Raw genomic sequence first — 18,554 nt, 5'->3', positions numbered from 1 at the left:
GACCCTTGACTTGGGAATGGCGGAGGATAAGTGAGTTATAAAGGGAAGGGATCTCAATTTAAACCAGAAATGACTAAAATACATCTTTGACTGGATCTATGAATAAATCTATGACTGGCTTTGGACAGTACTTGCTTTTTAGGCAAAACAATGAATGATGCAATCTGAAGCTGGCATTGCATCATACATGACATGAATTGCATCATGTTATTCCTAGAAGTCATGGATGATGCAATCATAACGAAGCTTACATCACTCTGCTGAACAAATTGCCCTATATCAGCTCTAGAAATCATACAGTGTCATGCTCTCTTATTTGTCAATGTTTGCTTTTGCAAAGGGACACATTTCTGTTTAGCCAAAGTGAGCAGAGATGCCTCGTACTTGTGTGAACAGTGCAGATAACTTCTGATATGTTTGTGGTGAAGTGACTTTTGCATCACAAAAGCGCAGTATAATCACTATGGTTAAGAAAGCCTATCACCTTCATTTTGGCTGCAAAATTGGAGATCAGGACAAGAGGTGGGGCCCACACAATGCTGCAACACTTGTGCAACAAATCTTCACCAGTGGTTGAACAGGAAAAGGAAATCTATGCCTTTTGCAGTGCCAATGATTTGGAGAGAGCCAGCAGATCATACCAGCAATTGTTACTTCTGCATGGTGTCGCCAGTTGGGAAAGGTGTGTCAAAGAAGAAAAAGTGGACTGTGCATTATCCAGACATTCCATCAGCTATACGCCCAGTACCCCACGGAGAAGGACTGCCGGTTCCTGATGCACCAGAATCATTCTCACTTGAGTCAGACAAGGAAGAGGATGAAACTTCTGGTCCTGAACCATCAATGTCACAGGACCCACATTTTCTCCCATCCTCCTCCTTCTTTGAACCACACCTTCTAACACAAGGTGAACTGAATGACCTTGTCAGGGATTTGGAACTACCCAAGAGTAAGGCAGAGTTGTTGGGCTCCAGACTACAGCAGTGGAATCTCCTGGCAGGTGATGTTAGGGTTTCCATGTTCCTTGACCGTCAAAAGGATCTTGTCCCATTCTTCTTCATGAAAGGTGATCTTGTAGCCTGCAACAACATTGATGATGTGATGGCAACCCTCAACATCGTTCATGATCCAGATGAGTGGAGACTGTTCATTGATTCATCGAAGATGAGTCTTAAAGCTGTTTTACTGCATAATGGCAATCTTTTTCAATCAAATCCAGTTGGTCATGCAGTCCATATGAAGGAAACCTATGACAACATGAAACAACTTTTGAGGTGCATAAACTATGACCAACATCAGTGGCAGCTTTGTGGCAATTTGAAGATTGTTGCTCTCTTGCTTGGTCTGCAGACTGGATACACAAAGTACTGCTGTTTTCTCTGTGAATGGGATAGTCGTGCAAGAGATTCCCACTACATCTTGAAAGATTGGCCACTCCGACAGTCATTGGAGTCTGGGAGGAAAAGTGTTCAGCTTCCGCCATTTGTTGAATCAAGGAAGATTTTGTTACCACCCTTACACATCAAGCTGGGTCTGATGAAGAACTTTGTCAAGCCATTGACAAAACACAAGCAGCTTTCAAGTACCTCCGTGGAAAGTTTCCAAGGTTAAGTGAAGCTAAGATAAAGGAAGGTGTCTTTGTTGGTCCTCAGATTCGTGAACTTCTTCAAGATGATGCATTTGACCATGCACTGCGTGGCAAGGAAAAGACGGCATGGAAAGCCTTCCAGTTAGTGGCAATAAATTTTCTCGGAAACAACAAGGCAGACAACTACAGGTTGTTGATGGAAAACCTCCTCAAGGCATACAAAAGCCTTGGTTGCAATATGTCACTACAGATACATTTTTTGCACTCTCATCTAGATTTTTTCCACCAAACTGCGGAGCAGAGAGCGACGAGCACGGCGAGCGATTTCACCAGGACATTGCAACAATGGAGAAACGCTATCAGGGCAAATGGAGCCCATCAATGCTTGCAGATTATTGCTGGACAGGACAAGAGATGCTCTCTTTAATGAATACAAGAGACAAACGAAGAAGCGCCGAGTAGACACTGAATAGGACTAAACTATGTACATAATAGTTTTTTGCCTTTTGTTTCATAATAAATTTTATTTCTATAACCCTTTTGCTGTTTTTTAAAGTGTTACATAAACAGGACAGGTGAAATATTATCATGTAAAGCAACCATAAATACATGAAAAGACCTAGGTTTACAATTTATGATTAAAACTCTACTATCTACACAAGATACATAGACATAAAATGTAAAAACTTAAATATCTTAGAAACAGTAGCCAATCAGTTGTTTTAATTATCATATTTGAATTCAGCACATCAAAATACATAATAAATAGCACATTTTATCTCTGAAGCAGACAACTTCTCAAAAATTGTAGACCAGTGGTATTGATCAGACTGAACTGAGCTTTCTTCAGGCATTGTATTCAGGTGCCAATGGATAATCCACAAATGTATAACAAAATTATTTGTACCTAATATATACACTATCTTCATTTTTAACTACAGTGGATGCTTTGTATATCAGTTATGCATATTTTTTTCTTTTTTCCCCTGAGATAAAAAATTAGAAAACAAGATTACAACTGATACATTTCTAATGGATCCTCTACACCGTAGTTCATGCAGTAATTAGCAGACTGTACTTTTATCATGTGTTCTCTAATTTAGCTCCTCTTTAAAATTAACAATCCGTATCTTTTCAATCTCTCTTCATATGAGAGTTTTTCCATACACCTAATCATTCTTGTCATCCATACCTGAACCACTTTGCATTCTGCAATATCCTTTTTTGAGTTAGGGTGTGCAGAACTATACACAGTAGTCCAGGTGAGGGTGAACCCGATTGATATAATGGTATAATAGTATTTTCTAAATTATTCTCCACCCCATTCCATATTCATTTTGTTTGCTTTTTTCACTGCTGCTGCACATTGAACAGAGGTTTTCAATGACCTGACCTAACATTGATCTCTGTGTTATCTGACTAAATACCGTCTCCCAAATCAACATGTTGCAGTTTATGATTACCCTTTGTTGATGTTCCTTCAGCCAGTGTTCAGTCCACATGTCAGTGTTCCTCTCCAAGGCAATCTGAATTATTTTTGAGAGTAAGATTTCATAAAGTGCTTTGCTAAATTCCACTACCACTTGCTATTCTAATTTTGTAATCCTCTTTCAAAAAAAGCAATCAAGCTTGTCTGGCAAGATTTCTTTCTTCTGTACCCACGCTGTTTTTTGCTCAGAGTTCCACTGTACTTTGGATGTTTAGTGATTGATAAGAAAAGTGCTTTGTCTAGTACATTGTATTTGTAAAAGGATGAGTCCCAGAAGTTCCTGTTTCTTTTGTATACATTTGAATAGGACTGACGTGGATCAGGGAAAAAGACAGGCTCTTGCAGTATAAAGCTATTCTACACAGGCTAACTTTCAGTGGGACATAAATTGGTTAAGTTCACTGATCTAGCGTTTTGTTTTTTATTTTGTGTACTTTTGAAGACCTTTGGCTCCAATCCTGCACCAATCCACCCACCCATGCACTATCAATGGCATGAGCAGATCCTTAAAAGGAACATGCTAGTCTCAACCTAGTTCCTGCACATGAAAAAATGACAGTCACCAAACAGTTGGACATGACTCTCAACTTCATTTTCACATAGGTACTGGACTACCATGGCATAAGTGTTACCAATCAGTGTAGAGCTACATTGTCCAAGCTGCACAAAGGATCTTGCCTGCATTTTGTTTGCCCATTGCTCAGGGTTAAATTCTGCCCTTGGAAGTCAATGGCAAATCTCCCATTGTCTTCAATAGTGCCAGGAGTTCACCCTTAATCTCATTTTATTAAAATTACACTCACTCTAAATTAAAAGAAGAAACTTCTATACAGTGGTGTCTTACTTAAAAAATTCCTGCATGGAAACAAAACCCACATTTTGTTCTCTTTGTACCTGTATCCAAATTACACTTCTTCTCAGACCCTTCTTGTATCTCTTCCTCATGGCCCTGTGGAGATAACTGAAGATGAAGCAGCCAATCATCAGTTGACTGCAAAATAAATTAATTTAAAGAACAAACCATATCTGAAGCCAGTGAAGCATATTGATGCCACAGTCTTGCCTCTGCCGTCCCACTGGCAATGCCTCAGTAAACACATGCACTGAAATGAAAGACTCAGCATCTTCCTACACACTGAAAAGAGACATGACACCGCTACTGCTGTTGCCATCCACAGAACATCCAGTATTATAACTATAAGCTGCCAAAATCACTGAAGGCTTTGGCAACTCAAAGCAACATTTTGCATATTTGCACTATGCACATAGCAGTGACAGCTGCTCAGACAGATTTCTGAGTCTTTTGCACCACCAGTTCCCCACGTAGCTCTATCCTTGGCATTCCTTTCAAGGATAGAAAATACCAGCTGTTACTCCTGGCCACCAAGGCAGCAAACAACATTTTTGCCCCACCCCCTCAAAATAAATAACTGAGACAATCAACAAAATCTGGGCTGAGGAATGGCTTCCATTTCCAAATCAAACCAATAAAACGATATTGGCTCATTCTTTCTCTCCAGTGAAGACTGTGAATCTTCAGTGAAAACAAAAATGAAAATAAAAAGGCTGAAAATGGTGGCATTTGGTTTTCTTGGCTTTTCAAAGTACCATTAAAAGGCAGGCTAAGAGCTTTTTTGCTGTCAGGCTATTTACTCATAAAAGTTTATGGCACAATGGTACCCAGTTCCAGTAAAATAGCTATAGAATGGGTGAGTCAGTCCAGATCAGATATGAATCATCTAAAATCTTTACCTCAAATGCCAAACCAAATAGTTTCAGAGATCTGAAAAAGATCTGTATTCTATCTTCATCTTATTTATAGGTAGAACATAGAGGCAATAGTTTCTCAACACCTTATTTTTATTTGTCATCAATCTCCATATATTCTATCTATATCTGTGCCCATTGACATATCCTTTGTGAACATTCAGTATATTATAAAACAAACATATCAGTGAATGTATTAGACCATAATAATAGCCAGTCATTTTGTTCATCAGCGATGATATATCCAGTTCTATAACATCATGGGTATATAAAAGCGAAAATCTTGCCAAACATGATTGCTTTTTGTGACAGGAAGCAAAAACTTAGATTCCTAATTTTTATTTAGAGACAGTATATATCTGAGAGAGAAAAGGAAAGGAGAGCAAATTAAAATCCACAAAGCCTTTACGTCTCCCATAATAACTACAGGTCATTGAATAATGGCTAGGGATGTGGTGAACTGTGATTACTTACTGAATAGCTTATTGCACCTATGAATTGTGCACACAGCTAGTCTACAGTAAGTCACCTTATTAGTCTATCCTCTCTCTCACCCCTTCTGCCTGGCTTGTTTCACACTGGTTCTGCCTTCTCTTTTGGACTGTAAGGTCTCTGGGGCGGGGCCTGTCATTTACTGCATAATTGCACAGTATCTAGCTCAATAGGGCCTGACTTGGCTGAGGCCTCTAGGTGCTACCACAATATAATAATCATTTATAATCTGAGTGTTCTTTTTCCCCAATGCAATTTAGGCTTTTCTAATGCTGTCGTCTTCCATGTAAGAGTGTGTAGATCACAATAAGATCTCTAGTGAGCAGTAGAAGAACAAATGAAAGTAACACCATTGGGATTTTATAAACAGGTTCTGATGGATAATGGAAAGGATGAAATTAGAGAGAGTGGACCAGTTCCCAGCCTGTGGAGTCAGTGGGAATCAGTGAACCAGTCCCAGTATTGACAATTAGTAGTAATTTTTAAAAAAATAGTTGCTGTGGGGCATAATCACCAAGGATTAACTGGTCTCCTACATATGCAACAGCTGGCAATGAGAAGGCCCTCTCTGAAAAAGTCTAAAGGCCAGTTTCTAATTTTAGATGTGCAGACATCCTGTGTCTCCAAAAAAAAAAAAAATCTGCTTATGCACGCAAGCGGACTAGCAGGTTCTCTAGCTTGCTGTACTTCTGGGATTAAAAACTGGCTCTTAAACAGAGCATGTCAAAAGTTTGAGTTTCACTTCAACTACTTCACACATGAATAAACAATTCTTGTCTCTTCCTTCATATTCTTTTTTCACAGTGCTTTAGAGTTCAAATGTTAAAGCTAGCTCCTCACTCTGGACGCTTTTCAGGTTTCAATTTTAAACCATTTACTGCTCAAAAAGCCAGTACTCGCTACATCTAAAACGTTATTTGAATTCCGTATACTTCTCCATGAATAGTGTGCTTTGCAAAATATCCACCTGCTTTTCTTATGTTATTGGTGATAAAAACGGGTGGCACCCTACAATGAAACAAACACTTTTTTATTCATCACTCAGCATTTATATTATGTTTCTATTCAATTCTGACTTTTATATAAACATAGTATTGACAAATCTTGCACAATATCTATCACATTACAAATTTTGACACTATAATTAAAAAGACTGCAAAACTAAATAGTTATGGCCCGTTGTTGAAGATTAAGAATGACTTTATATCATTTTCAAGACTGACGCTGAAGGATATCAAACCACAAACTATTTGAGTTCAAGTTAATGCTGAGATAAGAAGAAAGAGACTCTCATGGATCACTAAACTGGTTAAAAGACAGGATACAAAGGGTAGGAATAAATGATAACTTTTCAGAATGGAGAGAGGTAAATAGCGGGTTCCCCAAATGATCTGTATTTTGACCAGTACTTTTCAATATATTCATAAATGATCTGGAAAAAGGAGTAAATGGTGAAGTGGCAAAATTTCTCAAGATAGTTAAGTCCAAAGCAGACCGTGAACAGTTACAAAGGGATCTCACAAAACTCAGTGATTTGGCAAAAAAACGGCAGATGAAATTCAATGTTGATAAATAGAAAGTAATGCATATTTGAAAACATAACCCCAATTATACATACAAAATGATGGGGGTCCAAATTAGCTGATACCACTCAAGAAAGAGATCTTGGAGTCACTGTGGACAGTCCTCTGAAACCATCTGCTCAATGTGTGGCAGCAGTAAAAAAAAAAAAAAAAAAAAAAAAAAAAAAACGAACAATGTTAGGATCCATTAGAAAAGGGATAGATAATAAGACAGAAAATATCATAATGCCCCTATGTAAATCCATGCTATGCCCCACACCTTGAATACTGTGTGCAGTTTTAGTCACCTCATTTAAAAAAAGAAGAAGATATGTTAGAGCTGGGAAAAGGACAGAGAAGGACATAAAAAATTATTAAGGATATGGAATAGCTTCCATATGAGACTAGATTAGAAAGAATGGGACTGTTCAGCTTGGAAAAGGGATGACTAAGGGACAATATGATAGAGATCTATAAAATTATGAATACTATGGAGAAAGTGTTATCTAATCCTTCACATGACACAAGATCCAGGGGTCACCCAATGAAATTAATAGACAGCAGGTTTAAACAATTTTTAAAAAGCAAGTACTTTTCACACAACACAGTCAATCTATGGAATTCATTGTCAGGGGATGTTGTGAAGGCCAAAACTGTAAGTGGGTTCAAAAAATAATTTGATAAATTCATAGAGGATAGGTCAATGGCTATTAGCCAAAATGGTCAGGGATGCAATCCCATGTACTGGGTGACTACTAGATGGGACTGGATGACAAAGGATGGATCATTCAATAATTGCCCTCTCCTGTTCATTCCATCTGAAGCCTCTGGCATTGGCCACTGTAGGAAGACAGGGTTAGATGGACCATTGGTCTGACCCAGTATGGACATTCTTATATTGACCATCAGTGGTATCAGAATTTCCAGATAAGGAAAGAGCTTTGTGGAGCTGTTTGAAGAGCTTGCACCAAACTTCCAGCAACAGAACACTTGATTCAGGGAAGCTATACTGTTTCAGAAGCTGGTTGCTATTGCCCAGTGGATGCTGGAAACACCAGACAACTATAGATCCATTGCAAACCTCTTTGGGGTTGGAAAGTCTACTGTTGGGGTCATAGTTGTGCACATTATTGAGGCTATTAACACTGTGATCTACCCACAGGAGATTACCGTAAGAAAAGTTCCAGAAGTAATAACTGGATTTCAGAGAATGTAGTTCCTGAACTGTGCAGGGGCCATCAGTACCCCCATCACAAGGGGCAAGTGAGTATGTGAACCAAAAAAGTTACTATTCAACCATTCTGAAAGGCTTAGTGGATCACAGAGGGAGATTCATGAATACAAACATGGGAAACACTGGAAATATTCAGGATGCCAAGGTGATGAGATCAGGGCCATATTTGAAGGGGGAAGAAGTATTTGCAGAACAATACTTTTTTGGGGGGGAATACAGTATCTGTGTCAACTGTTATTTTGGGAGACACCACATATCCACATCTAAATTGTCTCATGAAACTGTACCCTTACATCAATGACCCTGGAAAAAGGAAATTCAATTACAAGCTCAGTAGCTGCAGAATGGTTGCAGAGGGCACATTTGGTAGGCTGAAAGCTGATTAGGACTGTGTATTCACCCACCTAGATGCCAATGTGGCAAATGCCATTCTTATAACCTGCTGCATAGCCCATAACATTTGTGAGGATAAAGGGGAATGCTTTGTCCTGAGCAGGCTCAGGACAAGTCTGATTTACAAATTCTGTACATGCCGCCTGATATCATCTAAGTGCACACTGGTCCTGGTCCCCAGCAAGCAAGGTACATGCTCATGGGACTACATAGCTTTGTGAGGGTTTTCTTCCCCTCTAGTCAAAGGTCATTCGCTGGTTGCTCATGTGACATCACACACATTAAAGATAATTATAACATGGCACCTCCACTGGATAATCACCTTAGGGTTGGGTTTGTGCTGTGGAGTGTAGTGGCCAACTCATAATACACTCATTGTGCAATGTTTTTATCTTCACTATTCACACTTGCTTATGAACATCTCTAATTGGGAGTGCTCAATTTCTCAACAACTGTATGAAGACTTGCTTGAGGGAAGGGCTATTCAGTCATTTGTTTTTTTGACCGTCAGCCATGCTAACTGCACTTAGCTGCTGTTATGAAGCACTAATCCTGTTTCAGAGTAGCACCCGTGTGAGTCTGTATCCGCAAAAAGAACAGGAGTACTTGTGGCACCTTAGAGACTAACAAGTTTATTTGAGCATAAGCTTTCGTGGGCTACAGCCTACTTCTTCAGATGCATATAGAGTGGAACATATATCTCCTCAATATATGTTCCACTCTATATGGATCCGAAGAAGTGGGCTGTAACCCATGAAAGCTTATGCTCTAATAAATTTGTTAGTCTCTAAGGCTACATCTACACTACAGGGGGGAGTCGATTTAAGATACGCAAATTCAGCTACGTGAATAGCGTAGCTGAATTAGACGTATCGCAGCCGACTTACCCTGCTGTGAGGACGGCAGCAAAATCGACCTCTGCGGCTTCCTGTCGACGGCGCTTACTCCCACCTCCGCTGGTGGAGTAAGAGCGTCGATTCGGGGATCGATTGTCGCATCCCGACGGGACGCAATAAATCGATCCCCAAGAGGTCGATTTCTACCCGACGATTCAGGCGGGTAGTGTAGACCTAGCCTAAGGTGTCACAAGTACTCCTGTTCTTTTTACTAATCCTGTTGGAAGTGGTTAAGGTTTCAAGGAGGAAGGAGGGACTGTTTATATACATGGTAGTGGCAGATGCTGTCATTGCCTCTGTTGTTATTGTGTTTTGATTTTTCTGCATGTGAACTATACCATAAAGATGTTTGTGCTTTACCATAGTTACCACAGGCAAAGGGGAAGAGATGCAGATCAGGATAAGTAAAGAACACAGATCTTCTGACCAATTTGAATTACCCTATATACTCGTTCATAAGCTGAATATTTTTGGTAAAAAAGTGACGCATCAAAGAGTGGGGGTCAGCTTATAAACAGATCTACACTGAAATTTGATGATTTTAAACTCTATGGAATCATTGCACATCTAATACATTGCCTTTTGTTTACCTGGAGCCCCTCAGCTCCCTGTGGCCGTGGTTCATTGTTTCCAGCCAATGGGAGCTGCAGGAAGCAGCGCCACTTCCTGCAGCTCCCATTGGCTGGGAACGGCAAACCACGGTCACAGGGAGCTGAGGGGCTCCATGCCTGCAGACGCTCCAGGTAAACAAAACGTCCCTACCCGCCAGCGGCTTACCATGATGGCCGGAAGACAAAGTTTGCCAACCCCTGAGATATAGGGTCGGCTTATGAAAGGGTCATACAGTTTTTGCTATTTTTACCTAACTATCTTGGGGGGTCAGCTTATGAATGAACGGCCTAATAAATGAGTATATATGGTAATTCAAATCCAGGGGCCCAGATGCTATTCACCTGAGGTACCAAAGGAAGTAGCTGAAGAAATCTCAGAGCCACTGGCAATAATATTTATAAACTCCTGGATGACAGGAGAGGTCCCAGCAGACTGGCCAAGGGCTATCATAGTGCCCATCTTTAAAAAAGGAAGCGCCCGGGAACTATAGACCAGTCAGCCTGACTTCAATACCTAGGAAACTACTAGAGCAATGTATAAAATATTCAATTTGTGAATACCTGGTGGATGAAGGGGTAATCACTAGTAGCCAGCATGGATATACCAAGAACAAATCATGTCAAACTTTCAAAAATGCAGATAGATTAAACACAATAAGATAAACAAGGAGCTCTAAATGGAAAAACATTGCCTCATAAGGATGAAGAGGAAACCTAAGAGGAATAACAAAATGACTTATTCAGAGATATGGCAATGTATATGTAAACTAGCAGCTCTGTCTTACTTACCCAGCATTATACTCTATTCTGTGAAAATGTTTTCACAGTTTTTAAATTGCTTAATATTTATGTGACATTACTGGATGCTTTGGCGTTTTGTTTGAAGCAGTATGCTGTGCACTCTTGACCTATTTGTGCAGTTCAGTTTCCTTATTTCTCAAATATGAATATAAGCAAACATTGTAAGACTATAAAAGGCTCAGACTAGTTCCTGAAATCATGTATCTACAGAAATTTAAATGGAAAGATCTGATTTACAAGTATGACAATTGCAATTTAAGAGACTTCACAAGAATTCCAAATTTTATCATATCATAATCTCAAAGGATTTAAGAAAGGAAAGAATTTCAATTAAAAAAAAAGTATTTCTAGAAGATATAAACAATTGGAATCTGCCTCTAGAATGTTAAAAAATAGAACATATATTCCACATGTGAAGGACTTTGCATCACTTCTGATTTCCCTTTGCTACATTTATCAGTTCAATGATTTATTTGTTGCTTTCACTTTAAAGTGTACTTCTCACATTTGAAAAAAAAAACCATGGCTTTGTTTCATCTGTCATCACCACCACTTAAATCACTAAAAACCACTTCAGTTTCCACGATTAATGTCGTTCAGGATGTAGGAAGACGACAGCTTGATTTTCTAAAGCTTTAAAGTTGAGTAGCAAAAACAGGCTTTGAGTGGCAATCTGAGCAGAGTCAGTACAAATGGAAAAGTCAGACAGGAATTATTTGTACAGACCTCTCTCCACAACAGGCACCTTTGAGTACCCTTATAGTGGCAATTCTGGGATGTTCATGTCATCATGAAACCTTGAAAGGAGCAATTATACGGCCTCGTTAGTTAGACCAATACCCTTGGCTGTTGCAAAGACAATAATCACCTCAGCTTCAACAAGTTCCTGAAATGTAAACATAAAAGGTTCATGTTGAGAAAGTAGGGTGAATCTAGAAACATAGGAATATGTAACTAAAAACTGGAGTTTACCTCAGAAAAGAAAAAAAAAAACAAGTAATTTTGTTACTTATAATTGTGTCAGAAATGACCACTGCTAGGTTCTTATGCTAATAGAAGACCAGCACATTGTAATAAACTGGCTTTCTGAGCTGTGATGAAGAATTTAATAATGACCATCTGGCCACTTATTCAAATTTCATAACAAAAAACATGTAGCCTTGCCTTTCAACTCACAAAGCAGGATCCAAAATCCACTGATGTTAATGGGAGTCTTTCCATTGACTCCAATGAGTTTTGGATCAGACATCAGAGCTAGTTCAAACTCTGAATTTGTTTCATGGGTCACTGACATTTTGAAGTTTGTTTTCATTCTATTTCACAAATTTTTCAAAATTTACTGTGAAATGGAAACTCTGAAAATTTCTGAAATTAAAATGACTGACATGAACTAAAATCAAAATAAAATTATTAAAATAAAATTTCAAAATGAAATGCTGTAAAATAAAAGATTTTCCAGTTAAAATATTCTGCATGGAGTGTGAGAATTTTTGGTCAACCCAAAAACAATAAAATGTGAGAAATTGCATTTTCATCAGAACAGTATTTTCCAACAGAAATTTTTTGATGAAAATTCTCTAATGATTCACCTGAGATTAGATACAGCAATTTAAAATGCATGCAGAAAAGCACCTAGCATTGTTTCATTTAAAAGCTCCATTGAGCATATATGAAAAACTCAAGTTTGTTTTTTAGTTTGCTTTAGAGAAACTGACTTTGCTAAGAACAGCCAAACTAGAGCTGTGAAAGTTTAAAGAAATCCCACTTCATGAGCAATCACTTTTTAGATAGGGGAAAAACAGTTTGTCAAATGTGGCTGTCTAGGGAAAGCTTAATTAGTCATCAATGCATTCTCTATGATGCTCAAAACCAAAAGTAAAAAAGAAAAGCCAAAATGGAAGAAATGAAAGTAGTCTTTTAACACTTAATTCAGTATTTCACCTTCTTCCCTCTGGCTTTCTCCTGTTTTTTTGAGTTAAGCAAGTAGTTAGCAAAGGAATAATCTAGGAGTTACAAATTTAGATTCCTCCCTCCCACAGCACCTCTGCTGCTACTTGGGGTACGTCTATACTTACCTCCGGGTCCAGCGGTAAGCAATCGATCTTGTGGGATCGATCCCGGAAGTGCTCGCCGTCGACACCGGTACTCCTGCTCCACGAGAGGAGTACGCAGAGTCGACGGGGGAGCCTGCCTGCCGCATGTGGACCCGCGGTAAGTTCGAACTAAGATACTTAGACTTCAGCTACGTTATTCACGTAGATGAAGTTGCATATCTTAGTTTGAAGTGGGGGGTTAGTGTGGACCAGCCCTTTGAGAAGTGTACTACCTGCCCAGTGGAGGCAGTGTCATAGTCACAAACACACACAAAGCTGTTCATCTTTCACCAAGGTGTATATTTAGCCCTCTCTTACATAGAGCACCAGGCTTACAGCAAGAGCACACTTCCCTATAGCTCTCACTCACAAGCCCAGGCTCAGCTACTGAGCTTTCTGCCAAGCATCCGAGCTTCTCCTGAACTACCCCTTACTTCCTGTTTCCTACACTTATGTTCTCCCCAATTACTTTCTTAGCCTAGTGATTGTCACAATCCCCCAGCAAAGTATATAATTACCCTCAGCTGGGCCTGCCTCAGTGATCAGTGATCAGAGTGCTGCTGATAGCATCCTGTCACACCCACTCAGAGTGTGCATCAGCAGATTGTGAAAAAACATAATTTTTGTTTGGTAGAGCAAACCCAGCAGTAATTCCAGCCTCTGGCAGGTATTGCAGCTCCCCAGTACCACTTCCTGCTCCTCCTCTTATTAGGATTATCCAGTTAAACAGCAGGTTTTTCCCAGGTGCAGTGGGCAGAGCTAATTAGCCAGCCAGCCAGCTGCTGGCCTCTGACCTCAGTCAAATGTTATCCTTATACCTTCACAGGCCTTATTTCAGTTCCCTATATAGGTCAGAGTTCAAGCACATCTAGCAGGAATACTTGTATGTACTGATTTCAAATTTGATTTCTGCAAGAAGGAATACACAGAATTTTGAAATATGTTTTACATGGAATATTAGTGCCAGTAAAACCTGATTACTCCAGCCATGCTCACCACTACTTTTGTGCTTGCTTGCCACAAACAATTAAACAAATTAATTTAAACATTCAAATGGATAGTCCTGGAAATATTTTACATCATTCACTTATTTCTACATAATGGAACCTCCAAATCCACCCAGGGACCAGATTGTTATGAGAAGAAGAGGGAGGGGTTTTTTTTACATATTCTTATTTCTAACATAACTGCACCTAAATCACAGTCACACAATGGACTAATGAAAGATATACACACTAGATTGTAAGTGCTTTGAGACAACGATAATATCTTACTAAGTGTTTGTATAGCACCCAATCCTGGTTGGGGGCTTCAGGGTAATATAAAGTAAATACAAATGATAAATAATAATAAAAGAGTTCACTGTGATTCATGGGGTCATATTATTCATTATTTGCACATATTGGAGATCCTCTGGCTATTCAAGAAAACTTTGAAATTACTATACATTTCACAAAGTTAAGCACGATTGGTTATTCATCCTATTTACTACTCACTATTCATTATTCTTCTGTTTAAAAAATTTCAGTCAGTCAATCCTGAAGCAGAAAAAAAAAATACTCTGATTTAGGTGATCAGCTACATGCAACAGAAATAATGACTAGTCAGTAGTGAATAGCTGAACTGGTCACATTACCAACAAGATGTAGTCTGAGAATTATTAGTCCAAACTATTCTGTGAATGCATATCAATAACGAATACCTTTTAGAACATCAGACAGGATCTGCTCATGAACAGATTACTAATTAAAAAGGGTCTACATTCCTAACAAATATTATTTATACCAAGTAGTTCACCTGTCACCAATAAATACCAGCTTTTTCTTTTAGGAGTCAAAGAAACACTACTTTGGTCTTCTGTGTATTCTACCAGACACTTCCATTTTCTGCAACTGATTTTGAGATCGCCAGACATATTCCTGACAAAATTTATAATTTAAAAATATCATATTGGCTGATTCAATTTTGGACAGAAAATAAACTTATTTGGAAGGAGAAAGAGAGAAAGAAAGAAAAAGCATTTTACTCATTCAGCGCTTGCTGAGTAAACACAATGGACATGATGTACTGGTCGACAGGCACAGGTTGATGTCACAGGATGAGGGATAGCTCAATGGTTTGAGCATTAGCCTCCTAAACTGAGGGTTATGAACTCAATCCTTGAGGGGGCCATTTGGAGATCTGGGGCAAAAATCTTTCTGGGGATTGGTCCTGCTTTGAGCAGGGGGTTGGACTAGATGACCTCCTGAGGTTCCTTCCAACCCTGATATTCTATAACTCAGTTTTTACTTGGGTTTTGCCAGATTATCTACAGCCAACTAATGTTGAAAATTTTGTAGTGACCTTGTGCATGAAAGGGGTATAAGAGTATCTTTGCAGACAGTCTGGGAGTAGAGGGCAGGAATCTAATGACAATTCATAAAATAATAATAATTAATTAAAATATTGTTACTGGTGAGGAGAAATATTTATATCAAGCTACTATATAAACAGAACAACAAAGAAGAATAGATGGCACTACAGATCCTATCTGCATTGTGGACAAGCCAACATTACTGTAGGAATTTTTAGCTTTTTCATTTCCTGATTTATTTTCTTTTCAGCTGGTGACCCCATAACATTAAATTAACACTGAGAATTTCATGTACTAGATTGCCTGGGTTTTTGAAGCACAGGACTATTTCTTTTAGCATGACACTTGCACCTGTATGGAAAGCACACTCCTTCAGCTTTATGCTCACTTCAAGGAATGCACATTCAGCTGAAGCACTGGTGTGCATTCTTTGCAAGAGCTACACCAGTGCCTCCATTAAAGTCAGCAGAGTGCACTGGGCATCCCAAGACTGGGCACTTGCTTCCCAGCAGCAATCCCAGAGAAGCCAGGAAGGACACTGTTTAACATAAAGAAAAACGGTGCTGGCTTCAAGTTTTATATCCCAACTAGGGAGAAGAGCACCAAAATGTTGCCAGGCCAAAAGAAGTCCCAAGTAATGTGGGGATCCACTTCTCAGCCGTCTATTTAAAATTTCCTAGGTTGTAGAGTATGTTTTGCATCTCAGGACAAGAGTGTTTGGGATTATAAAACATTCAAACAAACATTATTTGGGGTAGAATAAGGGAGTCAAAAGGGGCCCATGTGAAGAAGTAACAATCAAAGTCTTACAGCTTTCTCTAAATCTCTCTATAAAAAATGAACACCTCCATACCAATCCTGGCATGTGCAATGCATGTATCTTTCTGAAATCACTTGCTTCGTCGACTCAAATGTGCCTGTTTCAAATCGTCAGAAAATCAAAATCAATACTATTTTCAAATGTAGCAAATAAGTAAGTGAATAAATTTCAATAGGATTTGGGTTCTCACTTCCTTAATTGCCTTTGAAAAGCCCAACCAAAATTTTTGGAAATGGGAAAAGTATATATTTTTTTCCATTGCCATCTTATTAACCTATGCATGAAGGAATTTTGCTCAAACACAAAATAAATTCTTTTTGGACAGTGACTAAGCATGGAAAATTTCCTCTGATAAGGAATTTGTTAAAAACTATTATAAAAACTTGTTTGCACAATATTCTCCTTTATAATCTTAGCCATAGTATGAATCCACAATCAGAAGAAATAATTCTGAGTATCTCCTGAAAAATCCACCTGTCCCTGTTTATACATTAGTGTCATCAAGGATTCATAGATTGCAAAAGTTTAGGAAGCCCTGATACAGTGGGCCTGGCAACTTATGTAGTACCTTATTCAAAGTTCATTGGAATTCAGTAGAAAGACTCAAAGGACTTCCGATCAAGTCCTTGTGCCCTTTTTACACCAGTATAACTCAATTCACTTTGGTGAGCCTGCTTCCTATTTACACTGTTTTAAGTGATCCTTGAATCAGGTCCAGTGATTTCTAAACTATTGGTTTTACATCTACTGGTTAGTTATAGATGATCATCTAGTAAGACATTGTCCCCACAAAACTCATGTATCATATTGCACATAATCAGTGGGATTTTCAAAAGCCTTTAGGAATGGCCTATCTGTGCTCTCATTGAAGTCATTTAATAAAACTCACTTTAAACTCAGTGGGAGCAGAGTTAAGCCTATGCTTTATAAAATGCTACCTAAAGTATAATATAATTGACTACTTACAAAATCCCCACTATTGTGGCCATGTCCTCTGGCTATGTGGACAGCTGATAGCAATACTCATTAATCAGGAATAAGTTACAAAAGAAACCTTCGTAACTGTCCCCCTCTATTCCAGCCAGGACTTCAACTGTTGTCCCTAAGAATTCCTGTGTCCTGCTAGCAACAGGGAGGAAGGAAGAGGAAAGGGAAATGACCCTACACCATCCACCTAGTAGATAAAAGAACTGATAGGAAAGTCCAGTATGTTTGTACTCAGCATTTTCTGCAGCAGATCTGCTGACTCCCGTGCTTGGGAAATTCCCTGGTGCCTTGGTACCTGATAGGCTCATAACTTACCTCTGGTTTTTATTGTGAACTTAGATGACAAACTGCACTGTGTTTACAATCATCTGAAGCTTGTGGGCTTGGAGGTGCTAGTTTAGCAGAAATCAGAGGGCTGGTAAAAATCTTGGTGTAGCTCCAGGGAAAAGCAAATATCTGTTTGACAATACAATAATACCAACTAAACCATGAATACCCAGGATAATGAATGATGACGGTGGTGAAGCTTTAGCCGGAAGTTCAAGATTCTGTTGTGAAGTATACAATTTGTCCTCATAACTTGTTTATATCACCTGAAGTGCTGTCTGGTAAAACAGAATATAATAGTCTTGTACACTCATTGTATTGATATATAGCCCCTGACTTTAAGTTACTACAGCTCCCTCTCAGTCAACAAAGAGTTCAGTAACAATGGCTGTCTAAGTTCCTTATTGTAAAGAAATCAAACAAAGTTATTTATTTAAAACAACAACAAATTCTGGTAGGAATTGCTTGTGTTATATTATCATATTCTCTAGCACCTGGGGTGAGCATTCTTATTCTAAATATTTATTCACTGGTCTATTTAAAAAAATGTTTTTCTTATTTATATTGTTTTTTACCAAACATAGAAGCTCTGAGATTTTTTTCACTCTATTCCTCAAGGTGTCTTCTGTAAGAGAAAGTATTGATTCCAACTGTTTGTAACATTTGATTAACTTAACTTTCAGAAAGAGCTTTCTAATTTCTGAAAAGAACCTATGGGGACAAATTGGAAAACCTGTGTTAGATGGGGGAAAAAAAAAAACCTAAATTAGTAAGTAGAGAAGATTGTAATATTTCAGGCTCATGGTCACATAATTACACAGACCGCCATAATACTTTTCACCAGACAAAAATCTTTAGCAATGACCTTTATTTCTTTCTCACCTTTGTTACAAAGAGATTTTGACAGGTTGCAAGTAATAGTTTATGACTACAATTTCAAGCCCAGATTCTACAAACACCTGAATACATTTTCACATTTAAACTCATTGGGTGAAATCCTAGCCCCACAGAAGTCATTGGGAGTTTTGCCTTTGATTTCAATAGCACTACAAGTGTGAATATGTGTAAAGCTAAGCAGGTACATAAGTGTTTGCAGGGTGGAAGCTATGGTTTGGTCTGAGTTTGAACCAGGTCTTGTTAT

The sequence above is a fragment of the Trachemys scripta genome, chromosome 6 (assembly GCF_013100865.1).
Source record: "Trachemys scripta elegans isolate TJP31775 chromosome 6, CAS_Tse_1.0, whole genome shotgun sequence".
Taxonomy (NCBI): Eukaryota; Metazoa; Chordata; order Testudines; family Emydidae; genus Trachemys; species Trachemys scripta.
Note: the sequence above shows the minus strand (reverse complement) of the source record.